We start from the raw sequence: 23,411 nt of genomic DNA, 5'->3' as shown, positions 1-23,411 counted from the left end.
AATGGTGAAATAATAATAATAATAATAATAATAATAATAATAATCTGAAAGTACACTTAATTATCCTCAATTGACTCAATTATCCTCAAGAGATAAGCCATTGAAATTCTGGCCCCCATAACCAGCAACTCAGCCTCACTAGCGCGGACTCCCAGGGCCACCCACCCTTCACATTCCACCAAATTTAATTTTACATACAACCAGCTCATTGAGAAATATGCAGAATCCATTTCTCTTCTTTTGCGTCTCAGAAGCCGTCAAGATGCTGCACAATGTGGTCCGTCCTGTCCCTTTTCCCTGCTCTTGTTTCCACCTTCAGGCTCCAAGGAGATGGGGTGATGTAATCTCCACGAAATCCTGGTCTCCTCTCCTTCCTCCCCCCTAAACTCGTAAATCTTCCTGCTTAGCAGACAGTCGATCCAGTTGTCACCCCTCTTTTCTTCTTTACTGCTTTCATTTCTCATGAGGAAGTCCCAAGGGGGGGGGTCAAAATCCCTCAAAACTCCCTCTTCTTTCAGGCAAAGTCCTGACTTCTAAAACTAATCCATCGCAAAGAGGCAAATTTAAAGTCCGCTCTTCCCGAAATCTTTGCATTCCTTGCTTCAGGGGAAGGGAGATGACGCAGATCCCGAAAAAGCCCCATAACTTATAACATTCCCTCCCCTCCTTGCCCCGTTCAAGCAAAGCAGAAATCAGCGTCTTTCCAAAGAGATGCTTTTCTCCTGCAGCAGAAATCAGGATCTCTTCCACGGGGGCGGGAGCCTCTTCGCTTGCCAATTCTGTCCCCATTCAAAGCTGTTCCCCGCCCTCCCCACGGGAGTTGGCCAGGGCTGTTCGGGGACAGTCTGAAATCCTTTGCTGAAGGAGCCAGGCAGCTTTCTGGGGCAGCGAATGGCCGGAGGGCGCAAGGAAGGCGCTTGCTCTGCGCCCGAGGACACCTGGCTGGCAGTCAGAAGGACAAAAGCCACAGGGGGAGGGGCTGCTTCCAAGCCTGGGACGGGGGGAGAACCTCGCCTCTGCTTCGTCTGGGAGACAGGGATTTCCATCCCGGCTCACAAACCCCCCAAAATAAATTACCGGGCGAGCGCGGGTCGTGCCCATTCTATACCCTCGGAAGGTTAGGGGAGACCTGCCCCTTTCCCCCCATAGACCTCCGCCTGGGACCCCCAAAGGGCGACTTGCTGGGTTCGCTGCCCCTCTGGCGTTTTATTTTGGATCGCTTTGTTTGATGTTCCAATGAAGGTGGTAAATTCTTTTGATGTTTTTATGGGTGTGAAGTATGTTGGCGGGGGTGTTTATTGGGTTGTATTTGTTTTTATTTGATTGTGTTTTGTGTTTTTATATCGTAATTTCATCCTGTGAACCCACAAATTTAATGAAGAAATAAATGGATAAAAGGAAATGAATTCCCCTCTCTCCCTGCCGATTCGGAGGCAGCTCCGTCCCCGACACCCATCTGGAAAGAGGCAGGGAGGGGATATGCGGGGGGAGAGTGGCCCTTGGGGGTCTCCCTGGGTGGCCATGTTGGTACCCCCACCCCTTATTCAGAGGGATGGAATCCAGAGCAGGGGAAGGGTCCGCATCCCCCCCTGAGTCTCTCACCCCAAAGTTCTCCAGAGTAGGAAAAACAGAGAGCGCAACAGAACAGGAGTAAATACCAAGAAATGGGTGGGGAGACAACCAATGAGACGGGGCGGGGGCCTGGGAGCATCGGGGGGGACGGACCTTGCCAGGAATTTTGGGGATTAAAGATTTGGGGACACAGCAGGGGTCTCTGGCTCTGAAAAGCACTGCAGCTTGGAGGGGGCAAAATGCCATAGCGCCCTAAAACCCCCCACTGGTGCTTAATGATTCTTCTTGAGTGACAGAGAAGACCCCCCCTTTCCATGCCCCCCCAACTAACCCCCCACCCCCAGGCCTGTCCCCTCCCTCTGTCCCAGAGAAGGAGACACAGGAAGCCATGTCAGACTGCAGAGGGAGGATTTATTAGAGGGTCAAGCGTCACATGGGGGCTGGAAGGGGTGGCCCCCACCAAACCTGGTGGGTGGCGAGAGCAGAAGGAGGCGGCCGCTTCTCTCTGGGGGTGTCTCAGTGGGTCCGGCAGGCCAGCGCATGAGCCACCACCCTGACCAGCTTGTGGAAAGCATGGTGGTAAGCAGGGGTGAATTCCTGTCCAAAGGGGGTGGGGGGTGGGTGATGAAGACTTCAACAGGAGCTGGAAGAGAAAAGAGGGGGTGACTCCTTCTGCCAGGGGGCCCATGTATGGGGCACCCTCTCCCCACAACAGATCCCACAGCAGATTCAACAGACTGAGGCTGAATCCAGACAAGACAGAATTACTGTTTTGGGGGGACAGGAGGCAGGCAGGTGTGGGGGACTCCCTGGTCCTAAATGGGGCAACTGTGCCCCTGAAGGACCAGGTGAGCAGCCTGGGAGTCATTTTGGACTCACATCTGTCCATGGAGGCACAGGTCATTTCTGTGTCCAGGGCAGCTGTCTCCCAACTCCATCTGGTCCACAGGATGAGACCCCACCCCCAGCTTGTCTCGCCAGAGTGGTGCATGCTCTGGTTATCTCCCACTTGGACTACTGTAATGCACTCTATGTGGGGCTACCTTTGAAGGCGACCCTTTTGGCGGTTCCCTCACTGTGAGAGGTGAGGTTACAGGGAAGCAGGCAGAGGGCCTTCTCAGTTGTGGCCCCCGCCCTGTGGAATGCCCTCCCACCAGATGTCAAGGAAATGAAAAACTAACTGAAATCAGAATGCAACCCTGTAACAGGAAATGTCTAATGTCTTACCATGTTTTATGTCCTGTGAGCCACCCAGAGTGACACACACACAGTACCCCCCCAGTCCCCCCCGCCAGGCATCCCCTTGGGGTGGGGGAGCAGCCTCACCATGAAGTTGATGGTGTCCATGTGGAGCTTGTCGCAGAGCAGTTCACGCAGCTCTGAAAAAGCCTCCTTGACCTTGTGGAAGGAGGGCTGGAGAGGTTCCTAATGAGAGGGCAGGGCCAGAGAGGTCCCCAAATTTAGGGTCCAGGGGAAACAAACGCTGGATCCAGGGGAAGACGATCAAGCTGGAGAGAAGGAAGGAAGGAAGGAAGGAAGGAAGGAAGGAAGGAGAAAGGGAGAGGAATGGATGGTTATTATCCAGGTGGAAAGAGGAGTTCCTGCCCAACCTGCTTAGAGAGGCGACCACCCCTGGACTTACCGGGTAAGCACGTCCCCACCCAATTCTGCCACGTCGACTCTCATCATGACAGTTGCCATGATGGCTGGATGTGGGCTGGGAGCTTCTCTCGGCTGCTGGAGAAAACCTTCTGAGTTGAGCTGGAGCTTCTTCCAGGGCTGGAGCCTTTTATACCCTAGGCCAAAGCTCCTCCTCCTGGATTTACAGAAGCCGTCCTAGTTTCTGATTTGATCAAAGAATGCTGTGATTTTCCTTAAGACATCCCTGTTTTCCTCTGAGAAATCCTGGAGAGTATGGAGTAATGCCAAGGGGATAAGCAAGTATAAAGGCTTTAGAAGACATCTGAAGGCAGACCCAAAGGAACGTCTCCACCCCATCGCTCGGCCCAGACACTGAGGTCCTCCTCCTCCGGTGATTCAGCTACAGGGTACCAGGCAAAGGGCCTTCTTAGCAGTGGCTCCCTCCCTGTGGAAAGACATCAGATGTCAACCTGGGTGGCCTGAAAGAAGGACTAGGCAGACTTATGGAGGAGAGGTTATCAATGGCTCCTAGTCTGGCTGGCTCTGCTCTCCCTCCACCATCAGAGGCAGTTTTGTACACCTGTTTTGTACACCTGTTCTGCTTGAAAGCCCATATTGTGAAGGAAGCTCTTGCTCAGAGATGGAGAACCTGAGGTCTTCCGGATGTGGTCTGACTCTGCTTCCCATTGGCAGGCAGTGGGCTCCCAATCCCTGCCCTTGTTTAACCTCCCTGTCTTCATACCTTTGCCGCTTCCAACTCTCCCTCTGCTGTTCTCTCCCCACGCTGTCAAACCTGAATGTGAGCTCCCTGGGGCAGAGTCCTGTCCTACATTCCAATTGATAAATGGTGAAATAATAATAATCATCTGAAAGTGCAATTAATTATCCTCAATCGACTCAATTATCCTCAAGCGAATGCAACTCTCTTTGCAATGCTTTCTTGGGCCCTGGTACAGATCAGGGCATGTGGCCAGGATTGCCCAGGGCCACCCGTGTCATTGGGAGTGAGGTGGCTGCTTCAGGGGCAGATGCTGGGCTGGATGACACAGGGGTGAGGCATTGTAGGACAAACACAGCCTGCCACCCCCAAGCTGGCTTGCTGCCTTCAGGTGCAGGAGAGAACATTGTCCCATCTCCAGCACTGAAGACAAAGATTCAGCTTCCAGATGAATCACGGGAGCTGCAGTTTGTTAAGTATTGTGGCTCTTTGAGGGGGTAAACTACACTTCCCAGCAGTCTTTGGGGGAAATCATGTGCTTTCACTGTACGTTGAGTACAGAGCCTTAGAAGATTTGGGTTTCCCCATCCTTGCTGAGGGTGGGGACAAAACCCATCACCCTCATGCCCTGGCTGACCACCATCAATGACAGAGCACTGGGCTAAATGGATCTTGGTTCAATCTGACGGGGCAGTTTCAAATTTCCCAGGAACTCGCCCTAAAGCCCTGCCAGACGTATCTATTTCTCTGTGATGGGAGTTACCTGTGAGTAAGACCCATCAAATTCAAGAAGACACCCTCTAGCTAGACACGCTGAGAACTGCACTGTTACTTGTTGCCCTTAAATCCCATTTATAGTGGCCATGATTAACATGATTAACTTGATGGAAATCCCTGTCTCCCAGACGAAGAAGAGGCGTGCTTCTCCCCTTGCTGGGTCCAACCCTTGCTGGGTCCAGGAATGAGAAGGGACTCGCTCCAGCATCATATGGGCTAAGCCACCCACCCCAAACTCAAAACATTCACAGCAGCAGTGAATGCTTTCCGTGGCCCTTGGGCACAGTGGCTACCAGGCTCCTTTAAGCCAGCCCATGGCACACTGTCAAATGCCACATGGGGGAAAAGTGGGACCCCATCTTCTGGGGCCGCACTCCTGTGTGAATCACCTGACCCACACAAGGTCCCTGGCCCCACAATGTGCCTTTTTCGAGGGGAAATCGCATCCCGACATCGCCTGAGAGCAGGGGCCCCCAAATGACTGCCATGCTCACGCAGGGAAAAATGAGATGTCCCGTTTGTTCTGGCACAGTTGAGGGGATATGCTCTGAGCCACTGAGCGCCTGTGACTGGGGGAGGGGAGAGCAAAGCACGGGAGGGGGAGGGGGCTGGGGGGGCTTCCGTTGGACATCTGGTTGGCCAGTGGGAGCAATGGGAGCCCAGCTCTCCTCATTTGTTTATTTCCTTCATTCACATGTATTTATAAAAACATTTCATATTCATTTATAAAAATATTTGTACACCGCTGTGTCATACAAAACTATACCCAAGAGATTTACCTCAGTAAAGACATAATACCTGTTTAACCTTTGAAAAAGTGAACAGACATTGATTAAGCATCTGCAAAAGGATGCGTTCTTAATTGCCTGCACAGTCCAGGAGGAATAGACATGTTTTCAGCAGGCAGCTAAAGCTTTGCATGGAAGGCGCCCCCTGAATCTCCAGTGGCAGAGAGTTCCACTGGCCTGAGGACACGAAAGGTTCAGTCTCGCCAACAACCAGCGATGCTCCTCCAGACTGAGTTATGCTCCTTTAATTCCAAAGCTCGCTGGGCGAAAGTGTATTTTTGCTGTGTCAGAATTGCTGCTGCTTGGGTGATCTGCAGCAGAGTCATTTTCACCTCCTCCTGAGCAACAGGTCGGCCTCTTGCAGCCGGAGCTATCAGGGGGAGCCAGGCCTGACTCAGCAGGAGGCTGGGCAGATCTGCAAAGTAGTGAAGAGAAGAGGCTGCAGGATCAGGACCCCTAAGCAGGGACCGTGCACCAAAGCCTTCCAGAAAGGGATGCCAGAGCAGCTCCTGTTCCAGCCCTGTGAAGAAAGCAAGGGGAGCTCTGAGTGGAGAGGAGAGGCAGCTACAAGGCGCCATGATAGGACTGAATCATCATCATCATCATCATCATCATCATCCAAATTTGTAGGCCACCCTACACCCGCAGGTCTCAGGCGGTTCACAGGATAAAATCACAAGACTAGAATAGTATTCCCTTTTTTTGCTGCTGCATCACAGTGTGGACTCATGTTGAGCTTGTGTGTCAGTGTTAGTAAAAAGCAAAAAAAAGAAGGAAAGGATTCTGACCTCCCTTTGTCTCTTCAGCCTGGTCCTTGGACCCTTGTCTGTATAAAAGAGTCCACGAGAATATCCTTGCAGAGTTTTATTCTTAAAAGTCCTTGTGCAAAACATGACTGAATAACTATACACACCAGCACTAACCAACCAACCAACCCAAACACCAGCCTCAGCACCAAACTAACATTTCTCAATATATATATATATATATATACAACCTGCTGACCCAGCTTTATTCGCATTAAAGAAACAGTGGCCATTTTAGCCGTGACATTGTGGTCCACCAAGACCCCTAGATCCTTTTCACATGTACTGCTAGTAAGCCAGGTCTCCCCCACATTACATTGATTTTTATTTCTCCATTCCAATTAGGCATAAAATAGTCTTTTAAAGTTTATTGTGCTTTTTCATATATTTCTTGATCATCTAATAAATTCGCATTCAATCTCCAACGAATAGTCTATTCCTATAATTTCACACAAAATTGCATTTTGATCTGAAAGAGTTTTTGGTTGACTGCTGAGGTCATTTTGAATCCTGATTGTGTCTTTTTTTTATAAATTTTTTATTAGTTTTCCAATTTTTAAAAGACACAACAAGAACAACATACAAACAAACACATAAATTCATAATTTCTTAACCTCATTTTCATAAGCCTCTTTTCTCGGACTTCCCCATACCTTCCCCTTTTTGCATCCTTTTTTTTTTTAACAATTATTCAACAACCCTTTTAACCAATTAAATTTAAATTCATTCTCCTTTTCAGTTTCACCCTAAGTCCAACAAGATTTACCGCTGTAATTCTACGTCTTCCTCTCCCTTAACATTTTAGCACTCCTCAATTTTATAGTAGCTCTTAAGATATATTTTAAACTTCTTCCAGTCTTCCTCCACAGCCTCTTTCTCTTGGTCACAGATTCTGCCGGTCATTTCTGCCAATCCCATAAAGTCAATCACTTTCGCCTGCCATTCCTCCAGCGTGGGTAGCTCTTGTGTCTTCCAATATTTTGCTAGAAGAATCCTTGCTGCCGTAGTAGCGTACAAAAAAAAAATTTTGTCCTTCCTCGGCACCAATTGGCTGACCATACCCAAGAGAAATGCCTCTGGTTTTTTATGAAAGGTGCATTTAAGTACTTTCTTAATCTCATTATAAATCATTTCCCAGAAGGCCTTAATCTTTGGGCAGGTCCACCAAAGGTGGAAGAAGGTACCTTCAGTCTCTTTACATTTCCAACATTTATTATTGGGCAGATGATAAATCTTCGCAAGCTTGACTGGGGTCATGTACCACCTGTAAATCATTTTCATAATGTTTTCTCGTAGGGCATTACATGCCGTGAATTTAATACCTGTGGTCCATAACTGCTCCCAGTCAGCAAACATAATGTCATAACCTATGTCTTGTGCCCATCTAATCATAGCTGGCTTCACTGTCTCATCTATTGTATTCCACTTCAGCAGCAAGTTATACATTCTTGATACATTCTTAGTATTGGGTTCTAACAGTTCTGTTTCTAATTTCGATTTCTCCACCTGGAAACCAATTTTCCTGTCTTGTTTATAGGCCTCCATTATTTGAAAATAATGGAGCCAATCTCGTACCTTGGACTTTATTTTCTCAAAACTTTGTAGTTTAAATTCACCACCTTCTTGTTCTGAAATTTCAGAATATTTTGGCCAATTAGTTCTCATATTAAGTTTCTTTACCTCCTTAGCCTCCATCGGTGAAAGCCACCTGGGAGTTTTATTTTCCAATAAATCCTTATACCGAATCCAAACATTATACAGTGCTTTCCTAACAATATGATTTTTAAAACCCTTATACACTTTAACCTTGTCATACCAAATATATGCATGCCAACCGAAACTATTATCAAATCCTTCCAAGTCTAGAATGTCTGCATTTTCAAGAAGTAGCCAGTCTTTTACCCAGCAGAAAGCTGCCGATTCATAATACAGTCTTAAGTCCGGCAGGGCAAACCCCCCTCTTTCTTTGGAATCAGTGAGTATCTTAAACTTTATTCTGGGCTTTTTGCCCTGCCAGACAAATTTAGATATATCTTTCTGCCACTTCTTGAAACAATCCAGTTTATCAACAATTTGTAATGTCTGAAACAAAAATAACATTCTAGGCAATACATTCATTTTAATTACTGCAATTCGACCTAACAAGGAAAGCTTCAGGTTCAACCATATTTCTAAATCTTTCTTTATCTCTGTCCAGCACTTATCGTAATTATCCTTAAATAAGTTTACGTTCTTAGATGTCATGTTAATCCCCAGGTATTTTACTCTTTTTGCCACCGTTAACCCAGTTTCCTCTTGGAATCTCTCTCTTTCAACATCTGTTAAATTTTTTTCCAGTACCTTAGTTTTTTGTTTATTCAACTTAAATCCTGCGACCTGACCAAATACTTGAATTAATTCTAGGACTCTTTTGGTACTAGTGTCTGGCTCCTGATTGTGTCTTCTGCGGCATTAGCTACGATTTCCAGTTTGGTTTCAACTGCAAATTGGATGAGCACCCCCTCAATTCTTTCATCCAAGTCCTTTATAAAGACGTCAAACAACGACAGACCCAGGACAGCACACTGCGCACATCACTTATCACTTCTCCCCAGGTTGATGAGGAACCATTAAGGAGTCCTCTTTGGGTTCGGTCAGTCAACCAGCTACAAATCCACCAAATAGTTACCTTGTTCAACCTCCATTTCAACAGCTTCCTCGCTAGAATATCATGGGGGATTTTGTCAAAAGCCTCACTGAATTCAAGATACACTATGTCCACAGCATTCCCCTAATTTACCAAGTTTGTAACTCCGTCCAAAAAGAGAAAAAAGAAAGAAGGAAAGAAAACAGATTGGTCTGGCTGACTTATTTTGGGGAAACCTATGCTGGGTCTCAGTAATCGCAGCATCTTTTCCTAAATGCTAGTAGAACGACTGCTGACGTATCTAACAGGCTGAGCAAAAGCGCAACTGCTCTGGCTTACCTTCCGCTTCAGTTGGGGAACTCAAGCCCAGATCCTCAGTTATAGACGGCCCAGAGAGCCCCTCTTGGCTTTGCAGATCAGCTCATCCAGCTGACGGGACAAACGACCTTCCAGCCATCTTCAGCAGCCAGGATCACATACCCTCCAGCATTTCTCTGATAATAAGAGGGCCGTCCATCGGGCTAGCAATTCCCTCTGCCAGGAGAGCAAGGCAGCTGATGGACGGGCAGTTTTCAGGCCCTGATCATGCGCAAGACCTTTGGTTCTGTTTTCTCACAGGAAAGTGTTTCTGGTTTTGTTTTGTTCAGAACTTTCCCCAGCCCTGCATCTGGGAACTGGTCAGTCAAATAACCAGGTAGCAACATGTCAAATAACCAGGTAGCAACAGGTAGCAACAGGACATAGAAACCCAACGCAAGTGCTTTTCATATCAACATTGAGGGTCTTTTCTGCCTTGCAATGCACCAGTTACTCCACTAATGTTTTCATTTGCTTTTGCCAAGGAATTACGATCGCATCAACACCAGAAACTTAAATCACCTGCAAATCACTTCTGCTCCTTGCACTAAATAAACTTGGGTGCCGTAGGTTTCTTGAATTTAGATTTCTGTTAAGAGACCACTGACACTTTTACACTTTTATTTATTTATTTATTTTGAAAATAATATTTATTAGTTTTCCAACAATTTAAACACTACAAACAACAAAGAGGAAAAAAAATGAACAATACAATACAATACAAAAACACTACATAACACAAACACATTAAACTAACAAAACAAAGCAAAAACAGTTTAAAACACATCAAACAATTTCAATATCTTATCTTTCATTCACTTATTTCAACGACCTCCTCACACCTCCCTTTTTGTATTCCACTTCTGTTAATTGTTTCAGCAATTCCTTTCCATCTTCCTCTGTTTTCTATCCTATAATTATCTTAACACATTCTAACCTTATTTTTTCCTTTAATGCTCTATTAATCTGTTTATATTTGGTTCCTTATAACATTTCTACTGAAGCCATATAATTTCATTCTAACATTTTTCTAACATTCATTAATTTTACAGTATTTCTGTAAATAGTCTTTAATCTTTTTCCAGTCTTCTTCCACCGACTCTTCTCCCTGGTCTCGGATTCTGCCAGTCATTTCCGCCAGTTCCATATAGTCCATCAACTTCATCTGCCATTCTTCCCGGGTGGGTAAATCTTGTGTCTTCCAATACTTCGCAATGAGTATTCTTGCTGCTGTTGTTGCATACATAAAAAAAGTTGTATCCTTCTTTGGCACCAATTGGCCGACCATGCCCAGGAGAAAGGCCTCTGGTTTCTTCAGGAAGGTATATTTACATACCTTTTTCATTTCGTTATAAATCATCTCCCAGAATGTCTTAATCCTTGGGCATGTCCACCAAAGGTGAAAGAATGTACCTTCAGTCTCTTTACATTTCCAACATTTATTATCGGGCAACACTTTTACACTTTTACACGCCCCAAGGTTGGTAGCAAGGATGAATCTTCAGTGGGAGATCTGCTCAGTTGTCCGCTGGGTGCCGTCTGAGGGACAGCCTGTCCTTTGGGTTGTTGGGAATGAATTCAGCCACGGTCGGGGGGGGGGGCATGTGTTCTTTCCCCATGAGCTCAAGCGTGTGCTGGGTGAATACTTCACACTCCGCAAAGGACACCACCTTCCATCTCTGCTTTCTCTAGCAGCACTTGTCATGGCGGACTAGCATGGCCTTTCTTAATGGCGCTGCAACTTGCAAAGCTCATCAGGAGCATAAGGGGGCAATGTATTAGGCACCTCTGAGAAGCCCAGAAATGCTGCCTGAAGGTTAGCAATGAATAATCTAGCACAGTCCTTCAAAGGAAGTCCCTATTATTCCCATCTGATAGATAAGAACATACAGTGGAATCCAAACCAAGTTGTTTCCGTGCGTGACTCTGGTTCGCCAGAAGTGGCTTAGTCATGCTGGCCACATGACCCAGAAGCTGTATGTCAGCTGCCTCGGCCAATAAAGCGAGATGAGTGCCACAACCTCAGATTCGGCCACGACTGGACCTTAAGGTCACGGGTCCCTTTACCTCTACCTTTTTACTCACAGGTAACTCCCAACACAGAAAAATAGATACCTCTGGCAGAGCATTAAGGCGAGTTCCTGGGAAATTTGAAACTGCCCTGTCAGATTGGACCAAGATCCATTTAGCCCAGTGCTCTGTCATTGATGGTGGTCAGCCAGGGCATGAGGGTGATGGGTTTTGTCCCCACCCTCAGCAAGGATGGGGAAACCCAAATCTTCTAAGGCTCTGTTCTCAACGTACAGTGAAAGCACATGATTTCCCCCAAAGACTGCTGGGAAGTGTAGTTTACCCCCTCAAAGAGCCACAATACTTAACAAACTGCAGCTCCCGTGATTCATCTGGAAGCTGAATCTTTGTCTTCAGTGCTGGAGATGGGACAATGTTCTCTCCTGCACCTGAAGGCAGCAAGCCAGCTTGGGGGTGGCAGGCTGTGTTTGTCCTACAATGCCTCACCCCTGTGTCATCCAGCCCAGCATCTGCCCCTGAAGCAGCCACCTCATTCCCAATGACACGGGTGGCCCTGGGCAATCCTGGCCACATGCCCTGATCTGTACCAGGGCCCAAGAAAGCATTGCAAACAGAGTTGCAATTGCTTGAGGATAATTGAGCCCGTTGAGGATAATTAAATGCTTTTACAGATGATGATTATTACTTCACCATGTATCAATTGAGGGCCCTTGGAATGTAGGACAGGACTCTGCCCCAGGGAGCTCACATTCAGGTTTGACAGTGTGGGGAGAGAAAAGCAGAGGGAGAGTTGGAAGCGGCAGGGGTAAGAAGACAGGGAGGTTCAACAAGGGCAGGGATTAGGATGGGAAGCAGAGTCAGGCCACATCTGGAAGAGAAGACCTTAGGTTCCCCATCCCTGAGCAAGAGCTTCGTTCGAAATATGGGCTTTGAAGCAGAACAGGTGCTACAAAAGAAAGCAGGAGCGAAGATGGATATGTAGACTACTAAAGTGACCCAAACTCATATAGCCAGAAAAGTTGAGGCCACAGGCAGGTGTTTCTCAAGAGAAAGATGATTCTGCGCCCCTTGAAAGGTCCCCTGAATCAGTCTGGGCAAATATACACATGGGATTCAGAAGCATCGCTGCCTCTGATACACATGAAAATAGTTGAACAAACAATTGCAGAATTCTGGGGATTTGAAGTTCTATAATGTCTGCTGAAAGTTTTGTTGGAAATTCCTAGTGCTCCCTCATGGAACTCTATTTCCCAAGGTTCCTTAAGTTTGGGAATGACAGAGCCTTCTGGGTCAGGCCAAAGGGGACCCATCGAGTCTAGGATCCTCTTCTTCCTATGGCCAACTATGGACCCCAATGGGCAAGCTGGATTGGAGCCCCAGAGCCTCTCCCTTGACGCCGTTTCCTGCAAGTGAGATCCAGAAGCATCGCTGCCTCTGATGGTGGAGGGAGAGCAGAGCCAGCCGGACTAGGAGCCATTAGAGCTTCTCCTCCATGAATCTGTCTAGTCCGTCTTTCAGGCCACCCAGGTTGACATCTGACGTCTTTCCACAGGGAGGGAGCCACTGCTAAGAAGGCCCTTTGCCTGGTACCCTGTAGCTGAATCACTGGAGGAGGACCTCAGTGTCTGGGCTGAGCGATGGGGTGGAGACGTTCCTTTGGGGCTGCCTTCAGCTGTCTTCTAAAGCCTTTATACTTGCTTGTCTCCTTGGCACAGGGGTGGCATTACTCCATAGCCTCCAGGACTTCTCAGAGGAAAAGAGGGATGTCATAAAGAAAATCACAGCATTCTTAGATCAAATAAGAATCCAGGTCGGCTTCTGTAAATCCAGGAGGAGGAGCTTTGGCGCAGGGTATAAAAGGCTCCAGCCCTGGAAGAAGCTCCAGCTCAGCCCAGAAGGTTTTCTCCAGCAGCCGAGAAAAGCTCCCAGCCCACAGCCAGCCTTGGGTGGGGATTCTCTTGGTGAGTAAGGCCAGGGGTGGTTGCCTCTCTAGGCAGGTTGGGTAGGAGCTCCTCTTTCCACCTGGATAATAACCATCCATGCCTCTCCCTTTTTCCTTCCTTCCTTCCTTTGTTCCTTCTCTACAGCACACTGGTGGTCTACCCCTGGTGCCAGAGGCTCTTTGCTAACTTCGGGAACCTCTCCAGCCCTGACCTCTCATTAGGATCCTCTCCAGCCCTCTTTGCACAAGGTCCAGGAGGCTTTTTCCGAGCTGCGTGAACTGCTCTGCGACAAGCTCCACATGGACCCTGTCAACATCATGGTGAGGCTGCTCCCCCGCCCCAAGGGGCTGCCTGGTGAGGGGGGGACTGGGGGTGCCGTGTGTGTGTGTGTGTGTGTGTGTTACTCTGGGTGGCTTACAGGACATAAAACATTGCAAGACATTAGACATTTCCTGATACAGGGTTTCCTTCAGATTTCAGTTATTTGTTTATTTCCTTGACATCTGGTGGGAGGGCATTCCACAGGGCAGGGGCCACAACCAAGAAGGCCCTCTGCCTGGTTCCCTGTAACCTCACCTCTCACAGTGAGGGAACTGCCAGAAGGGAGCTGGACCTCAGGGTTTGGGCTGAACAATGGGGGTGGAGACCCTCCTTTGGGTATACAGGGCTGAGGCCTTTTAGGGCTTTCAAGGTCAACACCAAAACTTTGAATTGTGCTCGGTGGTCTTAGCGGCCGCTCCCAGTCACCAGTCTAGTTGCCGCATTCTGGATTAGTTGCAGTTTCCGGGTCACCTTCAAAAGTAGCCCCACATGGGGGGCATTTCAGTAGTCCAAGCGGGAGATAACCAGAGCATGGACCACTCTGGCCAGACAGTCCACTGAGGCGTTCCCAAAGTAAAGGAAGGATTAAACTCTGATTAATAAGATTACACACAGAGACTTGAACCAGCAAGACTCTGGGAAGGGTGTGTATAATAATCTCTCTCTGTGTGTGTGCCTCCAGCCCCTGGACCAGGTCGTTTTATTCACAAAAGAGCTTTTTACAGAGTGTTCGCAAGAACCAATCAGATTTCTTCTGAGCATTTCAACAAACCCAAGTAGGGACAAAGTTAAACTACAAACACTAGTTAGGCATGCATACTTTTGGGTAAATGAATGAAAACTACAAAGGAGTCCATCCAGCAACCCTGGAGGTCATAAACAATCAATACACATGAGAAGAAGGATGGTCAGGAGGACAGGGATCATTCTCACCTTTGTGTGAGACCTGTTTCCTGGCCCTAAGATTAACATATCAGAAGAGCTACTTCAAAGAAGCTTGCCCTCTATCTTTATGGCCCAGGATGCATGCCTGGCAAAGCAACTGGACTGTGTATGTGACTTGACAAGCAAGAGAGATGGGCAGTAGAGGAAATGGCCAGAGGTGCAGAAGGTTGTGGGATTTGGTCAGAAATTATTGTCAATGAATCAAACCCAGTCAGTGCAATGCATTCATCGTGGACACAACGGCTTGATGCATATTTTATAATTCCTCATAGTAATCCCACCTGACCCCACACTCTGGATATTTGCACCCCTACAGTAGGCAGGGAGGGTCTCATGCTGCGTACCAGACGGAGCTGGTAGACACAGAATTGACCCGCACTTCTATGGACAGCTGAGAGTCCAAAATTACTCCCAGGGTGTGCACCTGGTCCTTCAGGGGCACAGTTACCCCATTCAGGACCAGGGAGTTCCCCACACCCACCTGCCCAAAGTCCACCCTAAGCAGTGCTTCTGTCTTGTCAGGTTTCAGTCTCAATCTGTTGAATCTGTTGTGGGATCTGTTGTGGGGAGAGGGTGTCCCACACATGGGTCCCCTGGCAGAAGGAGTCACCCTCTTTTTTCTCTTCCAGCTCCTGGACAACATCATCATCATCATCCAGCTACTCCTCCCCCCATTAGACAGAAATTCACCCCTGCTTGCCCCCATGCCTTCCACAAGCTGGTTGGGGTGATGGCTCATGCGCTGGCCCGCCGGTCCCACTGAGACACCCCCAGGGAGAAGTGGCTAGCTCCTACTGATCTCACCACCCACCGGGTGGGGTGGGGGCCACCCCTTCTTGCCCCCATGTGATGCTTGACCCTCTAATAAATCCTCCCTCTGCAATCTGTCCTGGTTTCCTGTGTCCTCAATTCTCATGGCGGACTGATCCCCCCCATGTTCCAAGGCCCCCCCCATCTCAATGGTCATCTCCCCACCCAGTTCTGGTCGGTTGCCCTCACTCTTCTTCCTACTCTAGAGAAATTGGGGGTGAGAGACTCAGAGGGGGATGCGGACCCTTCCCCTGCTCTGGAATCCATCCCTCTGAATAAGGGATGGGGGTACCAACATGGGCAACCCAGGGAGACCCCCAAGGGCCACTCTCCCACCGCAATGCCACTCCCTGCCTCTTTCCAGATGGGTGTCAGGGACAGAGCTGCCTCCGAATTGGCAGGGAGAGGGAGGAATTCATTTTGTTTTATCCATTTATTTGTTTATTAAATTTGGGGGTTCACAGTATGCAGTTACGATATAAAACCACAAAACACATAAACAAAACAAAAACAACCCAATAAACACCCCCGCCAACATATTTCACACCCATAATAACATCAGAGGAGTTTTGCAGCTGCATTTAAACATCAAACAAAGCGATCCAAAGTAAAACGCAAGGGGGGCAGCGAACCCGGAAGTCACCCTTTGGGAGTCCCAGGCAGAGATCAATGGGGGCTAAGGGGCAGGTCTCCCCTAATCTTCCGAGGGTATTGAATGGGCATGATCTGCAGCCGTCCAATAATGTCTTTTGGGGGTTTCTGATCCGGGATGGAAATCCCTTTCTCCCAGACAAAGCAGAGGCGTGGTTCTCCCCCAGTCCCAGGCTTGGAAGCAGCCACTCCCCCTGTGGCTTTTGTCCTTCTGACTGCCAGCCAGGTGTTCTCGGGCGCAGAGCAAGCACCTTCCTTGCGCCCTCAGGCCATTCGCTGGCCCAGAAAGCTGCCTGGCTCCTTCAGCAAAGGATTTCAACCCTCGCTTGGTCCGGGAATGAGAAGGGACTCGCTCCAGCATCATATGGGCTAAGCCACCCACCCCAAACTCAAAGCAATATTTTGAAATTACAAAGGAAGCTTAAGTATACAGAGGACATTTAGTGCAGCAAAGTGAACAAAACAATTCTCTTAAACAATTATCTTCAACAAAACATTGCTTAAGGAGGTCAACTTTAAAACAGAGCAGAGCAGGAAGGTTGGAGACTTTAGCGAGGCACGTAGGCAATGGTGGAGGAAGAGGAGTGCGGGGGGAGCGCATCGCCCCTGGCAGTTGCATCCCGGTAGGGGGCCATCTCGGCTGCCCCCTCCCGGGCCCGTGCTGGGCACTATGCTCCTGCAAGTGGCATGCCCTGCCCCCAGGACGCGCGCTGGACCGTCTATTGGAATGGTATTTAAAAGATGAAGAAGTCAAATCAGTAATGATGCGTTCTATTTGCAGTGAGTAAACATTTCAAAGCACGTCAATCTTAATGGCAGCCCGTTTCCAGGTTCGGAGCGGTAGTGTTCTAACTTCCTTCACTCTCTCCTGCAGGCATGTACGATCCAACACTTCCCCTCTCTTCTCCTGCTTCCAAGGGGGAGGGGGTTAGATGTTTTTTACTGATGGAAATTTAGTCCTTTAGAATAGGCTTTCCAAGACTTTAGCTTGCAGCCTCTTTGCTTCAGTCTATTTACAAAAGGGGAAGGCGGACTTCCTGTTTTGAACCTCCCCCGTTCGATGCCAAATTAAGATGTTTTAAAAATCCAATTCTTCACTCTACTCACGGGTAGTTGCTTTAAAATCTAATTGTCCACAGGAAAAAGTCAGCGCTCTCCAGCAACAGCTGTGCGGCTTCGCTCCATGAAGAAAGCAGTCGGTTCGAAGCACCGCGCCACTCACCCTGCGTCGCTCCGGATCCCCGAAACTGGGTTTCCCTGCGAGTAGGGGAGGCGCAGAAGGTGCCAGCTGAATCCCACGTTCACAGGCTTCACCCGCCTGTGATTTATAGTAGGTCTCCGCCTTCGCCGTGGCAACCAGACCCAAATTTTCATGAAGCAAATTCCTCTCAGTCAGAGGAATTCCGCCATTGCCAATGGCGCTAACCCGGAAGCCGGGGACCTGATGGTCTATCAGCGAAATATTACAAGACATTGAAAGATTGGCTTTTTCAACCCCTGGTAGAAGTATCTAATTTGATTTTACGAGGGGGCAAAGCATCTGAAACCTGGAAGGAAGCTTATATCACTCTGATTCCTAAACAGAGTCAAGATAGATCCAATGTTAAAAACTATAGACCAATCTCCCTACTCAATGTGGATTATAATTTTTTTGCAAATATAATGACTAACAGGCTAAAGAAGGTTTTATCTAAGTATATCCACAAGGACCAGGCAGGATTTGTGCCTGGAAGACAGATGAAAGACAACATTACAAATGTGTTGGATATCCTGGAAAAGCTGGAAGCAAGAAAGAGTTTAAAGCAATGTGAATGTTTATTGATGCAGAGAAGGCCTTTGACAATATATCTTGGAGTTTATGTTATATAATTTTGAGAGTATGGGGGTGGGCCAAGATTTTTAAATGGTATTAAAGGGATTTATCAGGAACAAAAAGCTAAAATTAATGTAAATAATGTCGTTTCGGAGGAAATTAGAATTGAGAAGGGAACCAGGCAAGGGTGCCCACTTTCCCCTCTGCTGTTTATTTCAGTTCTTGAGGTCTTGCTAAGTATGATTAGAAAGGATGAACAAATTAAAGGTATTACAGTAGGATCCAAACAATACAAATTAAAAGCCTTTGCGGATGACCTAGTATTGACATTACAAGATACAGACTCCAGTGCAGTTAAAGCACTGGAGCTGATACAAGAGTTTGGTCTGGTAGCAGGATTTAAATTAAACAAGAGCAATACCAAAGTATTAGAGAAAAATTTAGATAATGAGGAAAGAAAATTATTACAAGAAAAGACGGGCCTAGATATTGTGAAAAAAGTTAAATACTTGGGGGTGAATCTGTCTGGGGAAAATTTGAACTTATATGAAGACAATTATGAGAAATTATGGAATGAAATCAAGAGAGATTTGGAGATAAGGTCAAATTTAAAATTGTCATTAATGGGCCGGATTTCAGCGATTAAGATGAATATGTTCCGCCAAGATTCCGTCAGGCCTTGCGGGACCTTGCTCCCCCTGGCGACTCATTGAGTGAGCTTGTTGAGGGCTGGAATATCCAGCTCCTGGCAGCCATCGATGAGATTGCACCGAAGCGCCCTTTGCGACCCCGCAGAAACCGGGCTCCCTGGTTTACCGAGGAACTCCGGAAAATGAAGCGGGACCTCAGACGGCTAGAGCGAGTATGGCGGGGTGCCCGTGACGGAGCCTCAAGAACATCTTATAGGGCTTTTATGAAAACCTACGAGATGGCGGTGAAGGCTGCTAAGAAGTCTTACTTCTCGGCCTCCATTGCCTCCGCTAGCTCTCGCCCGGCACAATTATTTAGTATAATTAGGTCTTTAACGTCCCTTGAGGGACAGCCAAATTTAAATAACAATTTGACACGCAGCTGTAAGGCATTTGCGAGCTTTTTTGCGGAGAAGGTCTTGTTGCTCCGCCATGACCTCCCTGCCAATTTGGTTACAATAAAGGAACTGGAGGCCCTTCGACTGGCCTCGGGTCCAGTATTGGACCACTTCGACCGGATATCCCCAGCTGATGTAGACAGACTCCTCCAATCTGGAAAGCCCACCTGTCCTCTCGACCCGTGCCCGTCTTGGCTGATTAGAGCGTGCCCAGACGAGGTGCGGGCCCTCCTGGGGGATATCATCAATTTGTCCCTTGGCACCGGGACATTTCCAGGAGAACTGAAGGAGGCAGTGGTGCGCCCGCTCTTAAAGAAAACATCATTAGATCCTTTAGATCTATCCACTTACCGCCCGGTCTCGAATCTTCTGTTCCTGGGTAAGGTGATTGAGAGAGTGGTTGCTGAACAGCTTGGCAGGTTTCTGGATGAAACATCGGCTCTGGATCCATTCCAGTCCGGCTTCCGCACTGGTCATGGGACCGAGACGGCTCTGGTTGCCCTAACAGATGATCTTCGTAGACAGCTGGATCAAGGTGGGTCAGGGCTGCTGATTCTTCTAGATCTGTCAGCAGCTTTCGACATGGTCGATCACGAACTCCTGGACCACCGCCTTGCCGACGTGGGGATCCAGGGCGCAGTCCTTCAATGGTTGCGCTCGTTTCTCTCTGGTCAGGGACAGAGGGTGGCGCTTGGGGGGGATTTGTCATCGCGCCACTCCTTGGTGTGTGGAGTACCTCCGGGTGTGATACTCTCCCCGATGCTTTTCAACATCTTTATGTGCCCCCTCGCCCAGCTTGTCCGGAGTTTTGGACTGGGTTGCCATCAGTATGCTGATGACACCCAACTCTATCTGTTGATGGATGGCCATCCTGACTCGGCCCCAGACACACTGACCAGATGTTTGGAAGCTGTGGCTGGATGGTTACGTGGGAGCTGGTTGAAGCTAAATCCTTCGAAGACAGAGGTCCTGTGGCTGGGACGGGGCGATATGGGATTGAGGGGGCAACTCCCATCTCTTGCGGGGGCACAATTAGTGCCAGCACCGTCCGTTAAGAGTTTGGGTGTAATCCTCGACACCTCCCTATAACAAAGGTGGCATTTTTCCATCTCTGCCAAGCTAAACAGTTGGCTCCTTACCTCTCTCGCCTTGACCTAGCCACTGTGATCCACGCAACGGTCACCTCCAGACTGGATTATTGTAACTCGCTCTACGTGGGGCTGCCCTTGAGACTGACCCAGAAAGTCCAGCAGGTGCAGAATGCTGCAGCGAGACTCCTTATGGGGTCTTCGCTGCGAGATCACATTCACCCGGTGCTATACCAGCTGCACTGGCTCCCGATGGAGTACAGGATCAGGTTTAAGGTGCTGGTTTTAACCTTTAAAGCCCTATACGGCCTAGGACCCTCGTACCTACGGGACCGCCTCTCCTGATATGTCCCACAGAGAAACTTACGGTCTTCAAATAAAAACATCTTGAAGGTCCTAGGCCACAGAAAGGTTAGGCTGGCCTCAACTAGAGCCAGGGCTTTTTCGGCTGTGGCTCCAATCTGGTGGAACACTCTGTCCCAAGAGACTAGGGCCCTGCGGGACTGGACATCTTTCCGCAGAGCCTGCAAGACAGAGCTGTTCCACCAGGCCTTTGGCCAGGGCACAGCCTGACTCCCTCCTTCAGCAATCTTCACTGAGCTCTGGCCCAATGGTTGCCATTGGTTTGATTTGAATTAATTTTATAAGGAATGATTTTAGAGTGTTGTGTTGTACTGCTGTACTGTTTTATTGTTGTTAGCCGCCCTGAGCCCGGCTTCGGCTGGGGAGGGCGGGATATAAATAAAATTTATTATTCTTATTCTTATTATTATGTTGCCAAAGATACTTTTTTTGATTCAAGCCCTACCAATTATAGACAATGTAAAATGTTTTAAAGAATGGCAGAAAGCTCTGTCTAGATTTATCTGGAAGGGGGGGGGGGACATAGAATTAAGTATAAATTACTCACAGACTCTAAAGAAAGAGGGGGATTTTCCCTGCCAGATCTAAAAATCTATTTTGAAGCAGCAGCATTCTGCTGGATTAAAGAGTGGATGCAACTAGAAGATACAGATCTATTAGATTTGGAGGGTTTTGACAATGTGTTTGGTTGGGGTGCATATTTATGGTATGATAAGGTAAAGGCCCATAATGCTTTCAAAAATCATGTAATTAGGAAATCGTTGTATGATGTTTGGATAAAATATGAAGATCTTTTAGAAAGTCAGACACCCAGATGGCTTTCACCAATGGAGGCAAAGGCCCAGAAAAAGTTAGATATGGATACCAAATGGTTGAGATATTCTGATCTATTGTTGGAAGATGAAGAAGGATATAAATTAAAACCATTTGAACAAATTAAAGATAAGTTAAACTGGTTACATTACCACCAAATAAATTGTATAAAATGGATAAGAAAAACGGTTTTGCTTCTGAAAAATCCAAGGTGGAGACGGAGTAGTTGGATAATAAAGGTAAAAATTTGTCAAAAATGTATAAGTTATTGTTGGAGTGGCATACAAAAGATGAACAAGTTAAATCTGTGATGATAGATTGGGCAAGAGACGTAGGACACAATACAATGTTTGAGGATTGGGAAAGACTGTGGAAGAAAGGGGTAAAGTTCACTGCATGTACAGTGGTACCTCGGGTTACATACGCTTCAGGTTACAGACTCCGCTAACCCAGAAATAGTTAAGAACTCGGGTTAAAAACTTTGCTTCAGGAAGAGAACAGAAATCGTGCTCTGGCGGTGCAGCGGCAGCAGGAGGCCCCATTCGCTAAAGTGGTGCTTCAGGTTAAGAACAGTTTCAGGTTAAGAACGGACCTCCGGAACGAATTAAGTACTTAACCCAAGGTACCACTGTACTGTGTTAAAGGAAAGTATAATGAAAACGATGTACAGATGGTATTTGACTCCTGTTAAATTAGCAAAGATATATTATAACTGTGATCATTTATGTTGGAAATGCAAAGAAAAGGAAGGAACTTTTTACCACATGTGGTGGACCTGCCCCAAGGTGAAAGACTTCTGGGAAAAAATTAAAATGAACTGGAAAAAATGTTGAAATATACATTTATAAAGAAACCAGAGGCCTTTCTTCTTGGAATAACAGGTTTGGAATTGCCCAACAAAGATGTTAAGTTGTTTTTGTATACCACAACTGCTACTCGAATTTTATCAGCTAAAAAGTGGAAAACCCAAGAATTACCAATGGTGGAAGAATGGCAGATGAAGATGATGGGTTTTTCGGAGCTAGCCGACCTAACCGGAAGAGTCTGCGACCAGAAGGAGGAGGAGTATCAGGAAGAATGGACAAGATTTTATGATTATTTGTTAAGTTAAATTAATTGGAAATAGTTTGCAGGAAACAGATTGGCTTAGGAATTAATATAAGTGAAGTGATGCTGAACATGTTTAATTTTGAATTGATAAGATATAAGGATGTAAATAGGCTAAGTTAAGTTTATAAGAATTATGATTTGGAAAGCAGTTAAAAGGATATGCATGGAAATTCAACCAAAGGGAAGCGAGGAAGTCACTTAACAATGTTAATAAGTGTAATTATAATAAAGTTATGATTTAGGTTTGTTTGTTTGTTTATAATTTTGTGAAAATTAATTTAAATTTTTTTGGAAAAAAAACCTTTTTTTGTATGCAACTAGTGCAGGAAGAATATTACTACCCCAAAGATGGAAGCAAGAAGAAATACGGTACCAACAAAAGAGGAGTGGCAAATAAAATTTATGGACTATGCTGAGCTGGCAAGACTTACAGGGAAAATTTGAAACCAGCAGGACCAGACTTTTGAAAAGGACTGGAAAAAATTTATGTTGTATTTGAAAGACAATAGTAATTACATAACGTCACTTGTAGAGTTGCAAGAAGTTTTGTAAGGTGGACTGTTCAAATTATTGTGAAAAGGACTAAGATTAGCTGGTGTAAGGTTGGACTTACAACAATAAGCATAGTAATAAAATGCGTAACCAGAAAGGAATTTAGAAAACCATTGGAAGGGTTTGAAGGAAGTCCTAGGCTGTGACAGCCAAAGATTTGTTACATTGTGTTCGGAGATGTTGTGTTGGAAAAATCTGTGTAAAATTTAATAAAAATTATATTAAAACAAATAGAGAAAATGACATTAACAGATTGGAGAACTGGGCACAAGCTAACCAGATGAATTTCAACAGGGAGAAATGTATTGTAAGGTTGTGGACTTAGGCAGGAAGAACTAGATGCACAAATATAGGATGGGGGAGAACTGGCTTACTAGCAGTGCATGTGAAAAGGATCTAGGGGTCTTGGTGGACCACAAGCTCAACATGAGTCCACACTGTGATGCAGCAGCAAAAAAAGGGAATGCTATTATAGTCTGCTTCCACAGAAGTCTAGTGTCCAGATCCAGGGAAGTCATAGTCCTGCTCTCTTCTGCCTTGGTCAGACCACACCTGGAACACTGTGTCCACTTCTGGGCACCACAGTTTAAGAAGGATGT

At 46.8% G+C, this 23,411-nt stretch overlaps 2 long non-coding RNA genes across 2 annotated transcripts; one reads left to right on the top strand and one right to left on the bottom strand.

The window, feature by feature from the left end:
* Window positions 1-1,963: 1,963 nt before the first annotated feature.
* On the bottom strand, window positions 1,964-3,072 carry LOC307215212. The gene is made up of 2 exons (XR_013838388.1): window positions 2,899-3,072; window positions 1,964-2,215 (listed from the first exon to the last, which is right to left on the bottom strand). It is a non-coding gene; the product is annotated as an uncharacterized lncRNA (long non-coding RNA).
* Window positions 3,073-13,483: 10,411 nt separating this feature from the next.
* Window positions 13,484-15,412, top strand: LOC307215107. Its single transcript, XR_013838266.1, has 2 exons — window positions 13,484-13,579; window positions 15,155-15,412. It is a non-coding gene; the product is annotated as an uncharacterized lncRNA (long non-coding RNA).
* The last annotated feature ends 7,999 nt before the right edge of the window (window positions 15,413-23,411 follow it).

The sequence above is a fragment of the Podarcis cretensis genome, assembly GCF_951804945.1.
Source record: "Podarcis cretensis genome assembly, chromosome: 4".
In the NCBI taxonomy this organism is placed as follows: domain Eukaryota; kingdom Metazoa; phylum Chordata; class Lepidosauria; order Squamata; family Lacertidae; genus Podarcis; species Podarcis cretensis.
Note: the sequence above shows the minus strand (reverse complement) of the source record. Positions and strands in the feature narration are given on the sequence as shown.